The sequence below is a fragment of the Vigna angularis genome, chromosome 6 (genome assembly GCF_016808095.1).
Source record: "Vigna angularis cultivar LongXiaoDou No.4 chromosome 6, ASM1680809v1, whole genome shotgun sequence".
Lineage (NCBI taxonomy): Eukaryota > Viridiplantae > Streptophyta > Magnoliopsida > Fabales > Fabaceae > Vigna > Vigna angularis.
In genome coordinates this window covers 11609543-11631558 of record NC_068975.1, presented here as the reverse complement: position 1 = coordinate 11631558, position 22016 = coordinate 11609543, and the positions used below count along the sequence as shown (strand labels likewise).

The window sequence follows — 22016 nt, the reverse complement described above, 5'->3', positions numbered from 1 at the left end:
TTTAAAGAAAATATTAAAAAAGTATAGAATATTTTTTAAAAAAGTTTTACTTAAAAATATAAATTTAAAATATAGCAAAATATAAAAATTCTTAATAGAATTTTATAAAAAAATATAAAATATAAAATTAAAAAATTCAAATTTAAAAACAATAAAATAAAAGAGCACAGATACCTATTTGTTGTTTTTAAATTTCATTTTCTTATTTTTCATTTGTTGTTTTAAAACAAACAACTTATAAAATTAAAAAAAGCATGATAAAAATTTAGTTATTTGCAAAAAGATATTGTACTTGATCAATAAAATGGTCTAGTTTAAGAAATAAATTTTCTTATGATCTACTTCTGTCAATACAGTTCAAAAATAATACTCCGGCTGAGCGGTACTCATAAGTCCATAAGTCCATATATAACAGTATTTTTCTGGTACTATATTGTTCCAATAAATCCTGTTTGGTTTTATTTATTTTTAATAAAATGAATTTATATTTATTTCTTAGATTTTGTGTACGGAAATAAATTAAAATGAAATAATTTATTTCACTTTTAAGAACCATTTTTAATTTAATTAGATTTTTGAACTCCTGTGAGGGCTGATGTGGGAAATACCTCCAGTTTTTTTCACCCATTATATTTTTGTATAAGAAATTTTGAATTTCAAAATTTTAAAGAAATTAGAATGCATTGATTTGGAATTTTCTTATGGAGCATTCCAATTACCACTAATTTATAAATTATTTTAATGTTAAATCATATATTTAAGTACTCAAAGATATTTCGTCAAAAAAAAAAATTCAGATAATATTAGTAATAAATGTCTTTTCTTCACATGGACTAAGGTTATTTTTAATTAATATTAACCATCGTTATTTCGACTAACATATGGGCGAGAGATATTTTCATCATATTTATTTTTTGTAAACTTTTTAATTAGCTGAAAAACGTTCTCATAACTTAGATTTCCTAAACCAAGGTTTACTCAAAGTTTTGCTAATTAATTTTGAGAAAAAAAAAACTTGAATGAATTTTGACGTAAAATAGCACCAACAATGCCTATTGAAAAATAAGTTTGGCATTATCAACCAGAAAAACTTCAAACGTATAAAAAATAGCCTTATCAACATTACTAACGACAGAGAAATAACTCAATTTACGTCAATGCAAAAAAGTTAATCGCTTTGGCTTCAGTAAAACAAAAAAGAAAAAACCCTAACTATAACACTCCTGGAGAAACCTTTTGTCAACACTGGTAAACAAAATTCATCACTAATATTGGTTGAAAATCCTAGCTTAATTAATGAACAATTATATTTCATCAATATAGATTAAAAAAATAACTCTAACATTAATTGAAAATATAAATTAATATTAACAAAAAAAACATTTGACATTTATCAAAACATATCCATAATATTGATAAAAGAAAATTCTAATTAACATTAATTAAGAAATTACACTAACTTACATTAATTAATTAACAAGTCTTCTTGATTAACTTTGATATAAAAGAAACCCACCAACACAAACAATATAATTAAAAGTGTAACATATATTATTATAAATCATTTCAATTTCTTTTAAAAGGGAATTAGTATATATATATATATATATATATATATATATATATATATATATATATATATATATATATTGAAACATACTATTAGAGAAATCGAAGAATAATGGTGTGTTTGTTTCTAGAGGTGGTCCTATAGACGAAGAAAGATAATGCAAATAGCTGTTCGGTTCAAGTGATTTGTGATGATAAGTAACTGCGAATTTAAGAAGATTCGCATTTCTATATTCTCCAAAGAAGTAAAGAAAAGCGAAGACATGCAGCTTTCAAACATATAATTACCAACATAATAATCTCCAGAAAAGACATTTCTATAAAAAAAAACGAATAATCATAATAATATTTTAGAATTTTAAATAATAATTTAATTTCATTTTGACATAAATTTTATTATTTATATTTAAATTTATATCACATTTATTTTTAAAGATAAAATCATAATCATATAATTTTATACATTAAAATATTTATCTATCTATATCTATATATATATATATATATATTAAAAATTATATAATTTTATAACTAATATAAGATAATATCACAATTGATATAAAAACAATAAATATTTTTTGTTACTTTAATTAAAAATACGATCATGATAATAATAGTACTTTTATCACTCATTAGAAATGATGACATCAAATTTGAGAGTATGAAAATATTGTTATCCAATATATATTTTTAATAAGAATAGTAAAATTTAGTTATAGTTATTGTAACATCCCGTAATCTCACACTTGATAATTCATAATTGATATATTGTAGTATTACATTTAAAGGTAACATCCCTTAATCTCACACTTGATAATTCATATTTGATATATATATATATATATATATATATATATATATATATATATATATATATATATATATATATATATATATATATATATATATATATATATATATATGTGTGTGTGTGTGTGTGTGTGTGCGCGTGTGTTTTAAACTCAGATTTTAACTATAAACTCATAAATATAACTCGAATTCTTCTAATTTATTCTTCTATCTCTTTCTTCATTGGCACTGAATCAGACGACATTCCTCCATCTGCACCCGTATAACGAATTATACAATCATCGCACATACACAAACACAAACAAGTAGGGTGAGCTAACATGCAACCAATCATTTATAAAACATGCATAATTACTTTGATACACTCAACAATATAATAATTATGTCAAACACCCTCATACCATCATACAACAATCGCATCATAGATACTCATCCATTACTTTGATACACTCAACAAACCTCATATAATAATTATGTCAGACACCCTCATACCATCATACAACAATCGCATCATAGATACTCATACCATCATACAACAATCGCATCATAGATACTCAATCCACAATACCACAATTACTAATAGACACTCATCCCACAATACTTAATAGACACTCGTTCCACGATACTTTATAGACACTCATTCCACAATACTCAATAGACACTCATTCCACAATACTCAATGGACACTCATTCCACAATACCCAATAGACAATCATCCCACAATACCCAATAGACACTCATCCCACAATACCCAATAGACACTCATCCGGATGATACGTTGATGAGCGGTCACGGGAGGTTATGCACTTGTGATGACTTCTACTTCCTCTTATAAAAATACATTTCCAAAATACATAGACTAGGACCTCCTGCCCCTCTCACCACATAATTCATCATTCTCTACTTGAGACTGGATGATTATTAGAGTATCAGGATAACCTCCAACAACAGGACCCTCAACATCAACATATACACAAATACCATATCATTACTGAATCTCTCCACGAGACTCATACCATGCTCATATTCCTCAACTCACATTATACCCTTACAAAATCTCCCCATAATACTCATATCATGTTCAGATGCATAAATTCAAATCCAATAAAATCCAATCATCGCAGAAATCATTCAAAATGAATATATCACAAAATAAATTAACAATACTAAAATATCACCATAAATGGTCACCGGAGAAGAATCAAATGTTTGACGAATCAAACTCACCATAAACGCCAGTACATATGACTAATCACAACTTATTGGATTTGACCAGGGCTGCTCTATGATCAGGGATGTACCAACTCCGATTTTTAAGATTCCTCTATCCTACCATCAAAATTATAATTCATAATTCCATATCTATCACAATAACATGAATTCATCAGAAATTTTCATTCCAACAAGATATATTGCACAATAATTTAACAGTACATAATTTGTTCAACAAGATTTAAGTTAAAAACTTGTCGAGTAGACTTCCAGGAAAGAGAGGTGCGTCACAATGGACAACTTAAGTACCAAGTCTTTCCTTAGCCAAAGTTTTCCTCAACTATTTTTAACAAATTTCTTATTTACAGATTCAAAACAACAGCATATAATATTAGCACAGAATTTCACTATAGATAGATATACAGTAAGCACTTATGTTTTTCATTAATAGTATTCACACAGAATTTCAAGACATGAATAGTAATAAAACAATAATAAATCTTAATATAAAAGCTTAGAAAGGTTAGCTCCCCCTACCTCTATTCCAGACTTAATCTCTTGCTCATAATTTGTTTCCCCGAAAACCCTCCAGAACCTCTACTCTTCTTGCAACTAAAAATTTCTTCCTAACTCTTTCTTCTCTATTTCTCAAGCTTTCTCACTTGATTCTTCCTCTCTTTGTGCAGAATAGCCTCCCCTCTCATGACTATTTATAGTCCAAAAAATTTTACTATTCACCAATTTTTTAATATTATTTATTATTTTAATATTATTTATTATATTAATATTTTAATCACCATTTGACATATTGGATCCCTCAATAATGCCTTAAAATCTGAGTGTTTTATCCACTATCAATATTTTAATTTTTTTAAAGAAAAAGATAGAAAAGAGTTTGAACTCATGTTCTTGAAATCCCCACAATTTTCTACCATTTAAACTACCAAAATTTCTTATTTAGCTTTCCACATTTTATAAACTTGTTATATTTTCCATTCACAAAGAAATTTATTACTACTAGTAATAAAATTGTTACTATTAAGGTAAATATTTTTCATGAGTCTTACAGTTATATATTAACTAAGTAACAAAATCTAATATAATAGTAAGTAAGTAAAATGATAGAATAATATATATATTTTTAATAAGAATAATAAAATTTAGTTATAGTTTTATATTAACTAAGTAACAAATCTAAAATAAGAGTAAGCAAGTAAAATGATAAAATAATATAATAGTTAGGCTTAATAGCACTGAATGGTCCCTATTTTCGTCAGATTTGTTCGAAATGGTCTTAGTTTTTTTTTTCTGTTCAATGTTGTCCCAAAGAATGTAATTTATGTTCAATTTAGACCTTTTTGCAAACGGCGTTTATATCGTTAACGATGCACTGTCCAAGGGTGATGTGTCATTGATTGCACAACTGGACAGTGCGCCGTTAACGATTTAAATGTTGTTTGCGAAAAGGACTAAATTGAACATAAATTACATTCTTTAGGACAGCATTGAACAGAAAAAAAAAACTAAGACCATTTCGAACATACTTGACGAAAATATGGACCATCAGTGTTATTAAGCCTAATAGTTATTATGTCTTTAGTAAAGATTAAGAAAAAAATATTTTAGAAGTGATAATGGTTTAAAAGTATTAAAAATTCATTATTTAATGTTAAAAGATAATTTTAATATAAATAATTTTGTTATGGAATAATTTCACTATTTTAAAAAACATCATTTCTAGAAACCACTTTTCTAGAGTTCTTCAACTTTTCTTTAAGGGTTCTTTCTCTCTACTAATATGATTGAAGAACTAAGACTGTAGGATTGATTCTTGTAGTGAGCTCTTTAATTTTAATCGATCAATTTCTCCGTTTAGCTTATATATAATATAGTTTAATTGTCTTAGAAAACCGTTTTTGCACATTAACTTATCTTGTCGTTTTCTTTTGGTGTTTTCTTATGTCTTTATGTTTTTCTTTTGCGATGATCACCTTATCTGTGTAAATAGATGAGGGTAGATGTTGCAACATGTCTAGAGGAAGACAATGATGCAATGAAGTTTCCTTTGTGGTCGTCTTGTAGTTTTGGTAGTTGTTCTAGATATATTTTATTATTACGGTTATTTAATTTTTATAATTGTATTAATACTATATATTTCCTAACTGGATAGTTCCTGTTGAGTGTGTGAAGTAAAAGAAGCAGGTGGAGAAGCTGTTAAAGAAGTAGCGATTTGAATTCAGTGTGATCACTGGAATAACTGCAAGTTTGGTGTATTTTGGAAGAGAAACAGAAGGCATGTCGAACTATTTAACTGTGAATCCTGGCTTAGGGAGGAGTGCCTTTTAGGACATATGGTTCTCAGGATGTTGATACGATGTTGAAGAAAGAAAATGCTAAGAATATAGTTAAAAAGGTGAGTTTTGAGGATTTTGCAAATTCATAAGAGTTTTGAAGGAGGTTTCTCAAGGGTGGTCATTTCATTGTCACAGTTGACATGAAAGGATCATCCTTTTCAGTAAACAGAGGAGTAAGAAAGTTTGTGGGTTAGAGTAATGTAGCAAAATGGTGACAAGGTAGATTTATCGATGATAAAATGTACATGAGAAGAGTTATCTGACTCATGACCTTATGGTTGATGCGGTAGGGAGTTCTCTAAGACAGTAGAGGTATTGTCCATTTGAAGATTATTTTTAAAAAATGTATGATGATCATCAAGGGATATAAGTTTAAAGTTGTACAAAGGAAGTTGGGTAAGAGATGAAGACGATGAACTGAGTTATAGTTTCAAGTTATGGTATGAACTCTGATATGAGAAAGTGTTAATGAGTTCTTTGAATAGAAATAAGTTTCTAGTTGTTGGTTTGATGCGAATAGAGTAAGAGTTGGTGGAGAATTATGAAGACCAGAGTCTGAAGTGAAGTCGTGAGGAGATTTCATTAGTATAGTCTCCATACTATAACTAGTGAGCTTCTCAATATGGATGGGGAAAAAGGCAAACTGAACAATCTTAGTTTGAGATGTATCATAATGTTGCTAGGTAATGATCAAGCTAGTGATGTCAAGTTGAGGAGGATGCAATTCTAAAATTAGTTACAGACGAATGGGTCAAGAAGTGCAGATGAAGTACCAGTATTAGTTTTGGTCGTCACAACATATGAGAGTTTTACTTTGGAAATGGGTAGCATTATGATGGACTTTGTTAAGGTGAGTTCAATTAGTAGATACAACTTTGATTGGTTAGTTGTAAAGGATCTTTCAAGCTTAGGTTTGAAGGCTGAGAAGTTTCTTTGGAAATAGTGGCTAGCCCAATCTACACTATTGAACACTATATCATTTAGCACACAGGTAAGGTTTTTAGTCAATTGAGATGTTGGGGTTGGTATCTGATAAGTTGTCGTTGAAGCTATCAAATTAATACTACTTTTAAAGGCAACTTCAGTATTGCCAAGTAGTATTCAAGAAAGTAGACAGGGTTGAAGTAACCCTGAGTCGTCTCCCAACGAACACGGAATTGCTTTTGAATATCCGACTCTTATGAATGCTATGTTATGCAATGCTTATGAATAAAAATGATGTTTGGAGAAGGTTTAAAGAACAAATAAGAAACTTAAAACAGTTATGATTAAATAGGCTAATTCCACTGCTTTTCCAAGATAGATTCATCATCGGTTATTCACGGATAATTGTTCAATTGATTATTGTTTAAGTTTCAAATTAATTAAAGTACATTCTCAATTAATTTGAGGGCGATCATGCATTTAACCAAAGTAAATTCTCAATCAAATGCAAAACCTTTCTAGATTATTCACAATAAATTCAACCAAAGTACATTCTCAATCAAATTCTATTGTGTTTAATCATGTCTATTCTTAAATCTCCTAACCTAGTTAAAAGTTAATCAATCAAAGTAAATTCTCAATTGATTATAGTTGAAATTATTACTACCAATCAAAGTACATTCTCAATTGATAGTAAAAATCATTTAATCATATGAAAGTTCCTAAATTAAATCAAAGTAGATTCTCAATTTAAACCTAGAAACCCTAAAACTCATATAATCAATATGCATGTAGATTCAAACATATTATGATGCAAAAATCTTTGCTTTTAACAAGATAGAGAGATGAAAGACATAGAGAAAGAACAACTTAAATTAATAATCAAAATAAACAATTGCATTAACTGAATGTAACCTCAGAATCCGTCATGGAATTACAGCAGAATAGCCCTAGATGCTTAGCTCTCCATGAATGGAGTTGAATACAAGATGAAAGAAAAGTGAGAGGAGTATGAGAGAATTAATTTTAGTGAAGTCCCCTAGGTCTCTTTAAATAGGCTTGATTGGGCTTGGACTCTGAATATTCAGTTGATAGAATCTTTTATCTTATATCTTCAAAATAACTAAAAGATTTAAACAATTATAACATTATTTGGAAGATATTTTCTGTTGATATTCCCAAATTAAATTAATTCAACAACTGAATTTTATTTTTTTTATCTTTTCTGACTTTCCAAAATTGCATAAATGCCCTGAAATTTCCTCTATCTGCACTTTAACCCCTTCTGAATTTCTGAAATTGCAAGAAAGCCCCTCAGTTGACCAGACTTTGACCAGAGGAGGATGCGCCCAATGGGAGCTCGACACGTGTCAGGCTCCTTCCTTCCCAAAATTAGGGTTCAGAATTGGGGAAAGGGCTTTCCCCTCCGCCTTTGCCTGCGCCGTCACGCGACCTGCATTACACCGTGAATGGAAAACGCTTCTTTGCTTCTCGTACCAGGATTTACGAATGGAGATGGCTCACGGCTTCTGAATTGGATTTCTGTCTGGTTTCTTCTTGCAGGTGATGCGTCGTGATCAATGGAGAAGAAGTTCATGGTTGAGACGTGTGATGGCTGCCATGGATGTTGGGCAATGGCGAGAACGCGAGAAAATTGGATCTCTGTGGTTTTTCTGAGTGCAGGTTCGAAGATGAGCGAAGCTTGGATGGCAGCGGCAAGGAAGCTCGCGAGGTGATGGAGGTTAGTGTTGATGGAGGGAAGGCGCTGTGGTGGCGGAAGTGGTGGTCGGATTAGGGGGTTTCGAAAGCGGCGCGATTTCGTGATGTTGATGGTGGTAACTGTTGATGATGAGGGCGGCGACGGATCTCGCGAGGAAGATGAACGGTGGTTGCGGATGATGATGCGGTTGCGGCACTCGTCGGTGAGGGTGGTTGCGGTGGCTTGAAGGTTGACGACAAGGTTGGAGATGGTGGCGGCACGGTTGATTTCGAGAATGGAGAAGATGAAGATGACGGTGGCTGTCGCGAGGAGCGTGGTGTCGCGGCGGGGGCACGGCAGTGGCTGTGCGGTGACGGAGCGGCACGGCGGACGTTGACGGTGGTCGTGGAGGTTGCGGCAGCGGCGGACGTTGACGGCGGAACGGCAGTGACGGCTAGGGTTTGGATTAGGGTTTCTCTTTGGAGAAGACAGGGCTGACGTGGCAAGGGGCATGAGGTGGCGTGTTCTGGTTGGCTAGATCTGTGTGGGGAGGATTTGGACACGTGGCATGATCTGGTGGAGTCTAGCTTAGGAGGGGTGTGTATAGGAAACTTAGGGAGGTGTAGTAGAAATGGCTTAGTGTTTGGGCTTGGTCTTTGGCCTGTTTCAGAAATAGGAGTGTATGTAGGGATTTTAGGGGGTGCAAGGGTAAAGTCTGCCTGTTTGGCCCATCTGTACATTATTTTCCAAATAAAACCTGATTTTGGGCCTTGAATTGCCAATTGAACCAATAGACTTTATAATCTCAACTACACAAATAAACATTAGAACATCCAAGAATAATTTATGCGCTAAAACTCACTTTTTACGGCTCTTTAATTCCCAAACCCAACAATTCCAATCATCACAAATTCATTTCAAATCAACCATTTAAGCACAATTATCTCATAAAAAATTTAAATTTTAAAGCATAAATGTGGGCATAAATATGCACTCATCAGTATCTCGGTCAAATTAGGTGTTTGTGATAAGAGAAAATGAGGATAACATACTTTTCTTTCTACCTGATTAGTGAATTTTCAAGGATGAAAAATTTTCTTTTGAAAAGAATGTAAAGACTTAGAAATTTACATTTTAGAATTCATAGTGGTTTATAAAAATAGTGAGACTCGATTATTTTAATATTAAATGATTTTAGTATAAATAATCTGATTATAAACGAGTTTCATTACTTTAAATCACAACATCTCTCTATAAACCACTTTTCTAGAGTCCTTTGACTTCTCACTAAGAGTTCCCATCCTCTGCTCATCTGATTGAAAAATCGAGACAATAGAATTGATCTTAGTGACAAGCTCTTCAATTTAGACCAATAAGTTTATCAATTTGAGTAAGTGGAGTTCTAACCCTTTTTCTTTGCTCTTTTCTTGTATCTATTGCATGTGGACCCCACTTAGCTTGCATGTGTCTTTTAAGTCTTCAGTTTAAGTCTTTGTTGACTAGTGGTTCTAACGGTGTACCCTGATCGTGTTTCTATTGTTCATAGAAGCATATAGAGCTTCTTGAGCTTTTGGAGTTAATTTATGATCCTAGAGTTGTTTTGTCATTTATCAGGTAAGGGAAGCTCATTACTTTGATTTTAGCTGATAGACAAGTTTTGATTGATGCTTGTATGCTTATATGGCAGTTGGATTGTGTAATTGAGTTGTCTGATGAGATATGACCTATTGAGTTAAATTAGGAAGCTTGAATTGCCTTAGATATAATGTGACTGAAACTTTGCTATGATTGAATGATTGAGCTTATTGTTGAAATGCATATGATATGAGAATTGGTTGGTTTGAACGTTTGTGGTTGGTCTTGGTTTTGTAGGGTTGGAATGACATAAATATGTAGAATTATGTTCTACAGAATTATGCAGACTCGCAGAGCGAGCATATACATACTAGATGAAGTCAAAGTAAGAGAGTTCATTGACTTGACGATCGTTGGGTGAGAGTATACTCAATGGGCAAATTTTTAGAGAATTTAAGTATGTAAGTTCCAATGGTTTTCTTGTTAAGTGAAAATACCAAAATTTTAAGTAAGTTTTCATATACCTTTTATGATGTGTTTAATGAGTGTGATTATGTGAATATTAAAAACAATGATTGGTTTATAATATGATTATGAGTATGTATGAAGTTTATTCTGTATGATAATATGATGACCACTTTGTGATGTGTAATTGAGAATGGTTGGAACCAGTTGAAGGAGCAATTGGTGGTAATTTTGTTAGTGTATGTTTTGACATGTGGGGATTCTAAAAGTAGGTATCCTAATATACTACTAACTATTCAACTCATATAGAGATAAATAGGGTGAGGGAGAGAATGACAAGATGTTTTTACCCTAGATTTTTTGTATTAGGTGTGAAAGATTAACCTCGTGAGTAGTAGGGTGATAATCCCTACGTTTATGACTCTATAGAGTATAAATACTACTACTGGTGCACACCTATATTGAATACATATGTCAAACCATGTATTTCGATAATTGAATCTAGAGTCAACTGATTATATGTTTATGAGTTATATAATGTCATAAATGTTGAACTAATATGTGATGTGTTAAATTGTTTATGAAGTTTTCTTTTGAACAATAGCTTACCCTATTGTCTCTTTTGTTATCTTTGGTGTGTTATTTGTTTCTTTGCAATGATCACCTTATTGGTATGAGCAGATGAGAAATAGGCGTTGAAGCATATTTGATAGATGACGATGATGCTACCGAGTGTCTTCTTGATTGTCTAGTGGTTATGTTTACCTCTTTTAGATATATTAACTATTATAATTATTTTCTTCTATATAACTGTATTATTGTATCTATAACTTGAGACAAATATGTTTTGGTTTATCAATTTTATAACATTTTATATTATTAGTGATAAATTGTTAAAATTATGATGTTATAGTGTTTGCTTCCACAATAGTGAACGAAGTGACATGAGGTTCAAGAGGGAAAAGTTGTTGTCGAAGTTAAATATAATGAGAACTAAATTCAAGGAAAAAAAAAACTAAAGGATCACATTGAATAACCTCACAAAATATTAGACCAAAAAACCTATTAAACAAAAATTAATTTATTGTTCATTTTTTTTTTCACAAATACACATATATTCATAATATATAACTTAGTATTGATTTATATAACACAAAATTAAACAAATATAAATACTAAAAATAAATATGATTAATGTCAAATTAGACGAAACTAATTTTATTAATTTGATATTAATATATATATATATATATATATATATATATATATATATATATATATATATATATTTTGACAAAAATATTCCTATTCAAAAATGTAAAATTAATTATATGTTTATCTTTAGTTTTTTCAGGAAAGGAAAATTAACCTCTAAGTCAACTGTATTAGTGCTCAATATTAAATATACTCTGTTAGCTTTGAGTGACTTTATTAACATCCAACATTATGCATGATTAGGTTAGTATTTGGTCAACATTAATATTTAAAAGCTAATTTTATGTTCTTTTTTGTAGTGTTTATATATTTTAATATTTTAATTTTTAATTTTATAATTTCTATAAAAGTAATTAAATTTCTTTAGTTAATATGATATTTTTAAACAAATAAAATAAGGAAAAAAGTTTACTATTAAAATGTAAGAAAATGAGTTTCATTAATAAAAAGGTTTAAACCCTCGGATGGTTTTCGTATTTGTATGGGAATATTAAGTGGATTCTTATATTTCCAACTGTTTCAATTGAGTCATAATATTTATAAAATTGAGTCAATTTTGCCCTAACCGTTAAGTTGTCACAAACGGCGGTGTTGGTGCTGACGTGTTGCATAATTAATGTCAAAATATTTTATTATGTAGAATTTTTTTAATTTAAGAGATTATGACATGGTAACCCTCGGTCGTTCTCTTCTTCTCCTTCGTTTTGATCTTTTATCTCGTGCAAAGAAAGTAGTCGCAATGGTTTCATGATGGCGTGACCAAGCGTCATTTGTGGTAGCTCGCGACGGCGTGTTGAGTGTTCTTCTTCTTTCTCCTTTTTTTTTGCGGTGTTTCGCGTTGCAAAGAGGAACTTCTTCCCTCTTTTCTATTCTGTTCAAAAGTTGTAGGGAGGAGATAGCTGAGAATAAGAAAGAGATTATTTTATGGGTACTGTGTAATTAGGAGAGAATAAATTGGATTCCTTAAAATATTCTGGAAAGAAAAAAATTTAGGAGAAATAATTTACGGATTAGGTTTATTTTCTTTTAATTACTTATAAAAAGTTAATTGTGAAAATGGATGATTCAGAACCAGAGAAGCAGCGCCATTGAGAGGCACCATAGACGCGAGAAGCTTGGTGCAAGCCATTTTCGCCCTCTTTTGCTCGAAACCTAAGAGAGTGAAAAGTCCCAATTTGATTTTGCAAAGCTTGCGGAGGCAATTGAGAGCCCCTTTGAGAGACATTATGAACTGACTTATAACCTTTAACAATGCACTGACTTATAACCCCAAGGGTCACGATGTGTACACCATGGCGGAGCAACATTTGACGAGGTTTGAGGAGTTGTATCTCCCTTTTCATGAGAAATTCGAAGATTTGGTTAGACATGATCGTGATTTTAAGGAGGAATTGCAGGCTAGTTCGTGGAGCCACGTTGAGCTAGAGAGGGTGAAGAAGAAGGAAAATTTGATGCCTCCCGCGAAATTGCAACAACAGCCTCCGCAGCCATCTGCAAGTTCTTCTAAAGCTCATTTTCTGTAGTCCCCCGTGCGCACACCTTCTCCCATGCGAGCCCCTCCCGTTAAGCCTTTGAAGCAGCCTAAGGCAAAGGCTAAGAATCCCAACAAGAGGGAGATGAGTCTTGAAGAGAAAAACAAGTTTAGGATTGCAGAGTTTGCCAGCAGAGAAAATGGAACAAGTGGTGTAGATCATAAGGAGGAGGAACGGGCGTTTGAAGCAGGATGGGGATGAGATCGAGCTAATATTGAGGTTGTTGACACAGAGACTTTTTGGGAACTTGATAGGTTGGTGAGGATGGATGAAGTTTCTAGAGTTTTTTTGAACGCTGCTCGCATAATTTTTATATTCTTTTTAATTTATTAAATTTTATGTAACATATAATAAAATATTCACCTTAACACATTTTAATGTCGTATGTGAAAACTTAATTAATATGACTTAATTAAGTTAATTTTTCAAATATTTATATTAAACAAAACATTTTGTATGAACCTAGTTGACACAATTAAAAATATAAAAATTCATTTGAAATTTTCTTATAAATACTAGACTATCCGAAGGTTTAAACATAATAAAAGCATACAAAAGTGAATATATATTAAAAAATTAGAAATATCTTTCATTTTGCTTCAGCTTTATAATAGTACTGATAAAATCTTGTAAGATAAGTACTGATAATACAACAGCGCGAGCGGGCGGGGGGAGTGTTGGTGCGGCGGTGGTGGGGGTAGGGTATTTCATAAACGTATTCATTCTTAATAATATATAATTATGTTTTTTTATCGAATAAATATTGTCTTAAAAATTATTAATTATAATAATAAGATAATAAAATATTTATTATTATATTCTTTTTTATGAAAATAACAGTATATGTAAAATATATAATTATTCCGTAGTTAGTGCTGTCTTTTCTGTTCACTAAATTTATTTTGGCATAAAATGTTATAAAATAAGATGTGTCTATAACTTCTTCTTATTAATATCTTAATTACAAGAAAAAGAAACCGTAATATTAAAATTGAGCCATTATGACTTTTAGAAACCTTTATTTATGATCATTATTGTATTATTAAATTTTTTCATTATTGAAACAACTAATTTAATTTTTTTCATTAAAAGTAAAGGTCATATTGTATTTTGTAGCATTTTTTTGCATCTAGTTTGTAAATCAAGTGGCAAGGAACTATGATGGAAAGAAAATATATTTATTAATAATTAAGAAATAACTTAAAATAATTCATCTGATAACAAAATTAAATGGTAAAATATAAGTAATTTTAAAAACATTATTTAATATATTAATTATTAAATAAATAATGCATTAATATATCAGTCATGCTGATTTTATAAACAGAGGAATAAAATAAGTTTGGTTAATTTATCAAATTTTTAAAAATAAGTAATAAAAGTGTAAGTTTAGTTTCTTTTATCATTTATAAAAGAATAACTTCATAGTCATGAATAAAAATATTCACTCCTTTAAAAATAATGACTCCTTATATTGGTTTTATGTGATTACCTTGTCCTTACCTATGTGTTAGTTTCTAAAGAATCTACTTAAAATTAAACATTGATATTTTTAATTTTTATTTTGGATTTAAGATTTGACTTAAACATCATTTGATACTTAAACATAATTTTAGTTAATGTTGTCAAAATAGGTTGAAATATGTGAACAAACTTAGCTTACTACGAGTTCAAGCTGAATTAGATTGAAATTTTTTTGAAATTTTGATACAGACCAATCTTGAACTGGTTCACTAAGAAACTCGACTCACTTGAGTTGAACCCATAGGGAATCGGGTTGACTCATCAGTCCATCTAATTTTCTAATAAATATTTTTTGTTAAGTTAGTCATTTTACAAAATATTTAAATGGAAGCTTGTGTAGAATTATTTTTGTATAAAATAATTAGGTAATATGAAAATTCACATATTTATATTTAGTAACTCAATTTTTATGCAAAAATAAATTTGAATCGTTATGAAGCTACTAAAAATTTTGTTGAGAAGATTTTATGATATCTTAGTATGAATGAAATTTTATGTTTGATTGATAATATAATTTATGACTCTTTTCCTTTATTTAGATTTGAATTAGAATTTTTATTATTATTTTAATTAAAAAACTTATAGTTAAGTGACTTAGGATTAATTTGTTTAACTTACCAACGTGTGGTTAAGCGAATTTTAAAACTTTTCGACTCATTAATAAATAAGTCAGATTAAATTGATTCACTAGTTAATCAATCTTTAATGAGATGAATGAAATTAGCGGAGAACCGATTTTGAGAAGAACAAGAGAGAAATAACTTGTGCCGTATAAATGCAAAGTTAAAAGATTTAAACATTCTTGATTATTATATCACACCCCTTGTTGTCATGTTACACTCTTACCCTCGCTATTTCCATTTTTACTGCCTCTGCAGAAGAAAAAGACAAAGTGAACGCTGCAAAGAAAGAAGAGAAAAATACAGAAAAAATAATTGTTTCAAAAAATTACTTAATGTATTTTGAAAAGTTCTTTCCGAAACATATTTGATGTAACATTATTCTGAAAACGTTGTTTCAGAAAGATATCATAAAGTTTATGATGAAAATCATATTTGAGAAAGTTTGTTCGGGAATACATTTAATATGTTCTGAATTTTTCTTTTTAGAAATTTTGTTTTGAAAATTTTACTTCAATTTATTTTTTTAAAATTTTATTTCAAAAATTCCAAAAAACTTATTTCGGAAAGTTTCTGAAAAATATATTTCGAAAGTAGCTCCACACGGAGAGTAAAATGGCCATTTTAAAACTTTGAGGGGGTGAATGAAGATATTGCGGTGGTGGAGGAAGTAAAAGCAGAAGTTGTGTTTGGTAGCTTCATTCTATCTGTTCCTCTTTTCCAGATTCCTGGGTCATTATTTTCTGTGAAAAGTTTTTCTCCGTTTAAATTTGAATTTATTTACAAGTGAAGTGATGAATTACGTTATTTGCGTATTTCCATTTTATTCTAAATTAAAAAGTAGTTGAACTTGGAGATGTTAATAAAAAGTAAAGTATGAAAGTCGTTAATGTTCACTATTCATAATAAAATTTTAGATTTTAAAATTATAGTAAAACATTGTATTTACTTTTGTAACTTGATAATTATTCTATATTTTTGTGGCTAAAACCAATTTAAAACATATTATGGTTATAAAGAGAATCCTAACATGTTTTGAATTGGCATAAGGACTTAAAGATAGTTTTCGAAAAAGTAAGTTAGTAGACATATGAGTTCAACAAAGAGAGCTTCAAAGATTTTCATTGGTATTAAATTGCAAAATCATGAATATACCATTCAAGTATTTAGGTATCCGAATTGGAGGAAACCATATAAGGAAATACTTTTGACTGGATATGATATAAAAAATTAGGAAAAGGTTAGCCATATAGAGAGGTAGGCATATTTCATTTGTAAGAAGAGTAACCTTAAAATTTGTTCTATCAGCCATTCCCTTATATTATTTATAAATATTCAAAATGCATTTGTTTGCAGGAAAAATTGTTAGAAAAATTCAAAGAGAGTTTCTATGGGGTGATGGGTATGAAGGTAAGAGAATTGCATGGGGTAAGTGGAAAGTGATATGGAGAACAAAGAAAGAAGGTGACTTACGGGTAAAAGATTTGAAATTGTTTAATATAGTCATACTTGGAAAATGGAAAATGGAAATGGAGAGAAAACTAAAGAATACACAATGCAATACAATCTTAGCAAAAAGATCTATAAGGGAAATATATTTTTTCTTTGATAAGTTTTTGGGAAACCAAAGCTTTATCATCTGCACAACACTTTACATGGAGAGTCAATAATAAATATTCACAAGCAATACTTTTGTATTCTAATTGGTGTTTAAGTCCAATATCGTGTCTTCAATCCATGAGGTTTTAGTATAAGAAGATACATACATGTCCTAATTATTATGTTTTAAATGGAAGCAGTTTGCAACATTAAAGACATTTCCAATATGTGGACTATTCAATAAGAGAATTTGATTAAAATAGTATTGAAGGATCACGTTGCTAAAGTGTTATAGTACTTGTCAACACTATCTAGGTTTAAAGGATTATTTGCCATCAAGAATAACAATAGGGTAAGATAGATGTGGTTTGACTATACTCTTACTCATTCTTGTCCCTATTGGATAATGAGTATATTTGTACCCGTCATTGTATTATTCCAAATATTATTAAATAATTTGTAGAAAGAATAAAAAGTCATAGAAAAGAAAACATGATATTATTAAAGATTTAATGTCAAAATGACACACTTTTCCATTCTACATAGTTAAATATCAAGAAAGAATTTTTCATAAATCTTTAAATAGAGTACCAATAATACTTACATAAATGTCAAGTTTATAAAATTTAGTAAGTAATTACACATAATTAAAATATATGACAACTAAAATATCAATTGTACATACATGACCCAATAAATATGCTAAGTGACGCGGCCTAACAAGTCTCATTCAACACTGTTGACCTAAAGTGATTACATAATATTCTAAGATATATTTTTTGGCCTATATATTCATATATTAACCGAATATATAACCAAATCTTGGTAGTTTGATTATGTTATGATATTCTTTAATACTAGCTTTATATCTACATAATATTTCGTTAATTAGGTAAGATATCACATTATTATAATTATTATGATGATTATCATATATATGGTAAGCTATTATTTTTATTAATATTATCTTGATATTATTTGTTTTTATCACATAAGTCATAGGCATAGAAACCTTATAATCTCTTACTAACTTAAGTATTAGAGAGTCTTTTATAAATGAATCTTCTACTGTATTTCAATCTTCAGTGGCATATATCAAGATTCTCCAATCTACTCAGATGTTGTAATTTTCTGAAGGTCCACGCTCCAGATCTTGATAAGAACATCAATATTTTTTTGCAAAAGTTAAATAGGAAAGTATTAGGTCAGAACACAATAAGGAATTGTTGAATTTGGTTTTAGGACTTTTCAAAAATGTTTTGCAAAGTTTCAAGTGATGATAGATGAAGTTTATATTTGATAGACAAATTGTCATGTAGTTTTCTTAGAGATATTGTGTGATGAAAATAGTCAAACATGCCTATAAACTTGGATAGACATACTATCTAAAAAATTTCAAGCTTCTTTTTCGCAAAACTCGCTTAAGTTAGATGAATAGTGAGAACATGGAATTTAAAAGATTAAAATACTTTACTCAATGAATCTTTATACTAGTTTGCATCTAGAATTTGATTAACTTGATCTAGTTTCATTAAACAAAGTAATGTTACAAAGATAAAAATTATTATTATTTAAACTTCGACCACTCCTAACTAAAATCCCAAGTAAGGTTTGAATGCAACTACTCCTAACTAAAAATTCAAGTATTATTTAGATTTCAACCACTCTTTCTTAACCCACTTAGTATTGTTTGGAAATAAATCACTCTTAATTAAAACAAAGTATTGTTTGAACAACAACGGTTCTTGATTATAAATTATTTGAAAATCAACCACTCTTGATTAGCGGTTTTGAAAAAGGATGAGAGTGACACGAGAGATTACACAGTTTTTGCATATTATATAAATAGGTAATTTTTTACTCTGAAAACTAAGTTTGACCACTCTACCAATTTTCTATTTGAATACAAACAATGATCTCGTAAACATATAGACACACTTTTTATCTCAGTATGCTCCCATCCCTTGACTTGAAATAATTTCTTTTAAATATTGAGCTGAGATATAAGAGTTATTGTAAATTATTTTCTGCACGTTGAGAATCTTCACTTCAAAGTTTTTATTTTCACAACTTTGTTTATTTTCACATAAACATATAGAGATGCACTGAATGCATTCCATGCAACATTAAATTTTAATATTCTTTTCCAACAACATTTTAATACTTGACATGACTTATTAAACTTTGGTTAGAATGTATGTTGTTGTGCAATAGACATAAAGATGAGAACATGCTCTGCCACCTAGAATAAGTTCATAAATGTTTTTGTCAATTACAATGTTAACTTGCAGCACAACGATGCATATAGTCCTATGTGGTTTTTGCTTGTGTGACAAAATATAAACATGATTTGGATATAAGCTTATCTGATTTTAGATTATGCTATTTGAGAATTAGTGTAAAAAAGGTAAAATATATATATAGAAGTTGTTTTGTCATTTAAAAATAAAAATTATATATTTTTTAAATTTTATTATAATTTTTTTTTTCAGAACTTTTGCAAAATTAGTAGAAAAAAAAAAGATATAGAAATAGATAGGCGTGATCTTGATTGTTGTTGGTGTTACTGTTCTGGGTGTTTGCTTCAAACGTGAAGAGGCAACCCAGCAGGAGTAATTGAAATTAGAGGTACAATCCGAGCAATTCAGGTTTCATTCTGTTCATTTGATTTAATATATAATCAATGACGCGGTGCTGATTGAATTTCATTCGCAAACCAGAGGCTTGATTTGTGATTGTGGAAGAATATTTTACTGATTTTAATAGGTGGATGATTATCTGCTTGGTGCCAATAGGACTGCATAATTGTTTTAATGACACATAGACTCTTCGTTTTCCCTGCGTTAGGGTTTTCTTGTCCTTCGCAGAGTCCAACCACACCTTCACCTCCGCCGACATCGTCTTCTTCTTCTTCGGGTATTTCCACTGGCGTGGTGGTTGGAATCACCATGGGGGCGACGATGAGTACTATGCTCCGCCGCAGCAACCGCTGCGGGGACCCAGTGAGTCAGCTTTTTGTTTGTATTTTCTCTCATTTGATATAATAATGTTATTGAAAAAGCCTTTTACGTTTTTTCTAATTTTATTGATTTTTAAGTTTTGCGAAAATTGTGTTTTGTTTCATATGTTCTCCATGTTTAATTCCTTAGTCGATTTTTTTTTTAGTTTTTTTTTCTTAATTGTTAAGGTTTGTTTCTAATTCTTGGAAAATTAATGGCTCCAATGGCACGCAGGTGGCAGTGAAATTCTAATAAGGAGCCCACGCCACTAAACTCTCTTTATACAAGGGAAAATATTCTTTGACATATATTTACATTCTTATTTCACACATTTCTTATTTCACACATTATTTCTTACTTTTTTTATTATAAAATTTATGTCAAAATGTATCAACCTATCATTACCCTTTATATGTTTTGATATCTATTCTTTCTATTTTGAGACATACTTGTTTTTAACTTACTTTCGTTTGAGTCTCTTTTCATAATTTTTTTTAGTTTCTATTTTCTCTAATTGTATTAGGTTGAATGGTTAGGAAAGTTTAGTTTGTTGGAGATTGAATTTTTTTAATTTTTAAACTTATTTTGTTTTATATTTCTAGTAGCAATTTTAAAATGCATAGTTTAAATTAATATTGTTTTTTAGTGTTTGTTTCTTTGCCATATTTCTAGTTTTATTATATTTTTTATTCCTTTGGTTTACCCTATTCCTTGATTTTGTGCTTTCTAGCTTGTCTTTATTTTTTTTTTATAGGTTGATTGAAAGTTCTTCTTAAGAACTAAAGAGGAATTTGAGTGATAGTGCATAACTTTTTAAAAGTGCATCACGAGTGACTTGGGAGTAAATACTTAGTAAGTGGTGATGTGAGATTCATCTTATTTTTGTATTACTAGTGCAAATAATTTGTTTTGTTTTGAGTTAATTCTTGTTTTTCTAATTTTTAGTGCATTATGGGCTTGAATTTGCTAGAATACATTAATGCAATTGTTTCACTAATAAAGTTGAACAACAAAATGTATGATCGAAAGGAACGCAAGCATATAAGAAAGTTAATTTCAAGGGTCAAAACAAATACTCGTAAAAGCTCCAAATGTGAATGCTCCAAATGTTTTAACAAAATGCCTCTTTGTTTTTCAGTTAATAAAAGTTGTATGACGTTCATAGACACTCTTTTACTTTTGTTGCTTCTGAGGATTTTCTTCTTTGTATGTTTGTCAATAAAAAAATGTTTTGGAATTGTTTGATATGTTTTTCATATTAGTCTTTGATCCCAAATGAAGATTTTCAAATCTCAATTTAGATAGATTTTTTTTAATTATTTTATGTTTGAGTTTTTTTTTTATAACTTATGTTTGAATGTTTGTTTGTAGGTAATAAAGAGTTTACAAGAATTCAAGATCGGATTTTCTTTAAGAAAGAATGTATGATGATATTATGTATAGGAACATGAAGTAGGTTTGGAACTAGAATAAAATTTTTGTATTTTTGTGTAATTTTTATTTTGGGTCTTATAATTACTTTTTTTCCTATTTGCTTCTATTGCATTTTTATCGGGCCTTGTAATTTTTTTTTTGCCTATTTGCTAATATTGGGCCTTGTATGTGTTTATTTTTTCTTGTAATTGGAGACTTTTTAGACTCAAGTTTTTAAGAGGCTTGATGGTTGAACTTTAGTAATGTTTATCAGTTTTTTTAGACTCTTGTATTCAGAATTTGCTCATTTTAGAATTTGAATCATTTTCTTAAAGTGAGAATTTTCTCTAAGTTTTTGTCAATTTAAAATGGTAGATCTCTGCTGATTAAGTTTCTTTATCTCTGATCCCTCGTACGTTTTCTATTTTGTCAATTCTTCTATTAGAAATTGTCAAAACAATCGTATACAATGTTATTTTCCCATCATCCTCCAATGGGTATTCCCT

The 22016-nt window shown here is 29.7% G+C and overlaps 1 long non-coding RNA gene across 2 annotated transcripts; it reads left to right on the top strand.

Moving 5' to 3' along the window:
* The first annotated feature begins 19662 nt into the window (after nucleotides 1-19662).
* On the top strand, nucleotides 19663-21649 carry LOC128197445 (uncharacterized). 2 transcript variants are annotated; one of them, XR_008250050.1, is made up of 3 exons: nucleotides 19663-19726; nucleotides 19946-20100; nucleotides 21469-21649. It is a non-coding gene; the product is annotated as an uncharacterized LOC128197445 (long non-coding RNA). The 2 variants fall into 2 exon arrangements; XR_008250049.1 differs by having other exon boundaries at nucleotides 19664-19726; nucleotides 19865-20100.
* Nucleotides 21650-22016: the final 367 nt, after the last annotated feature.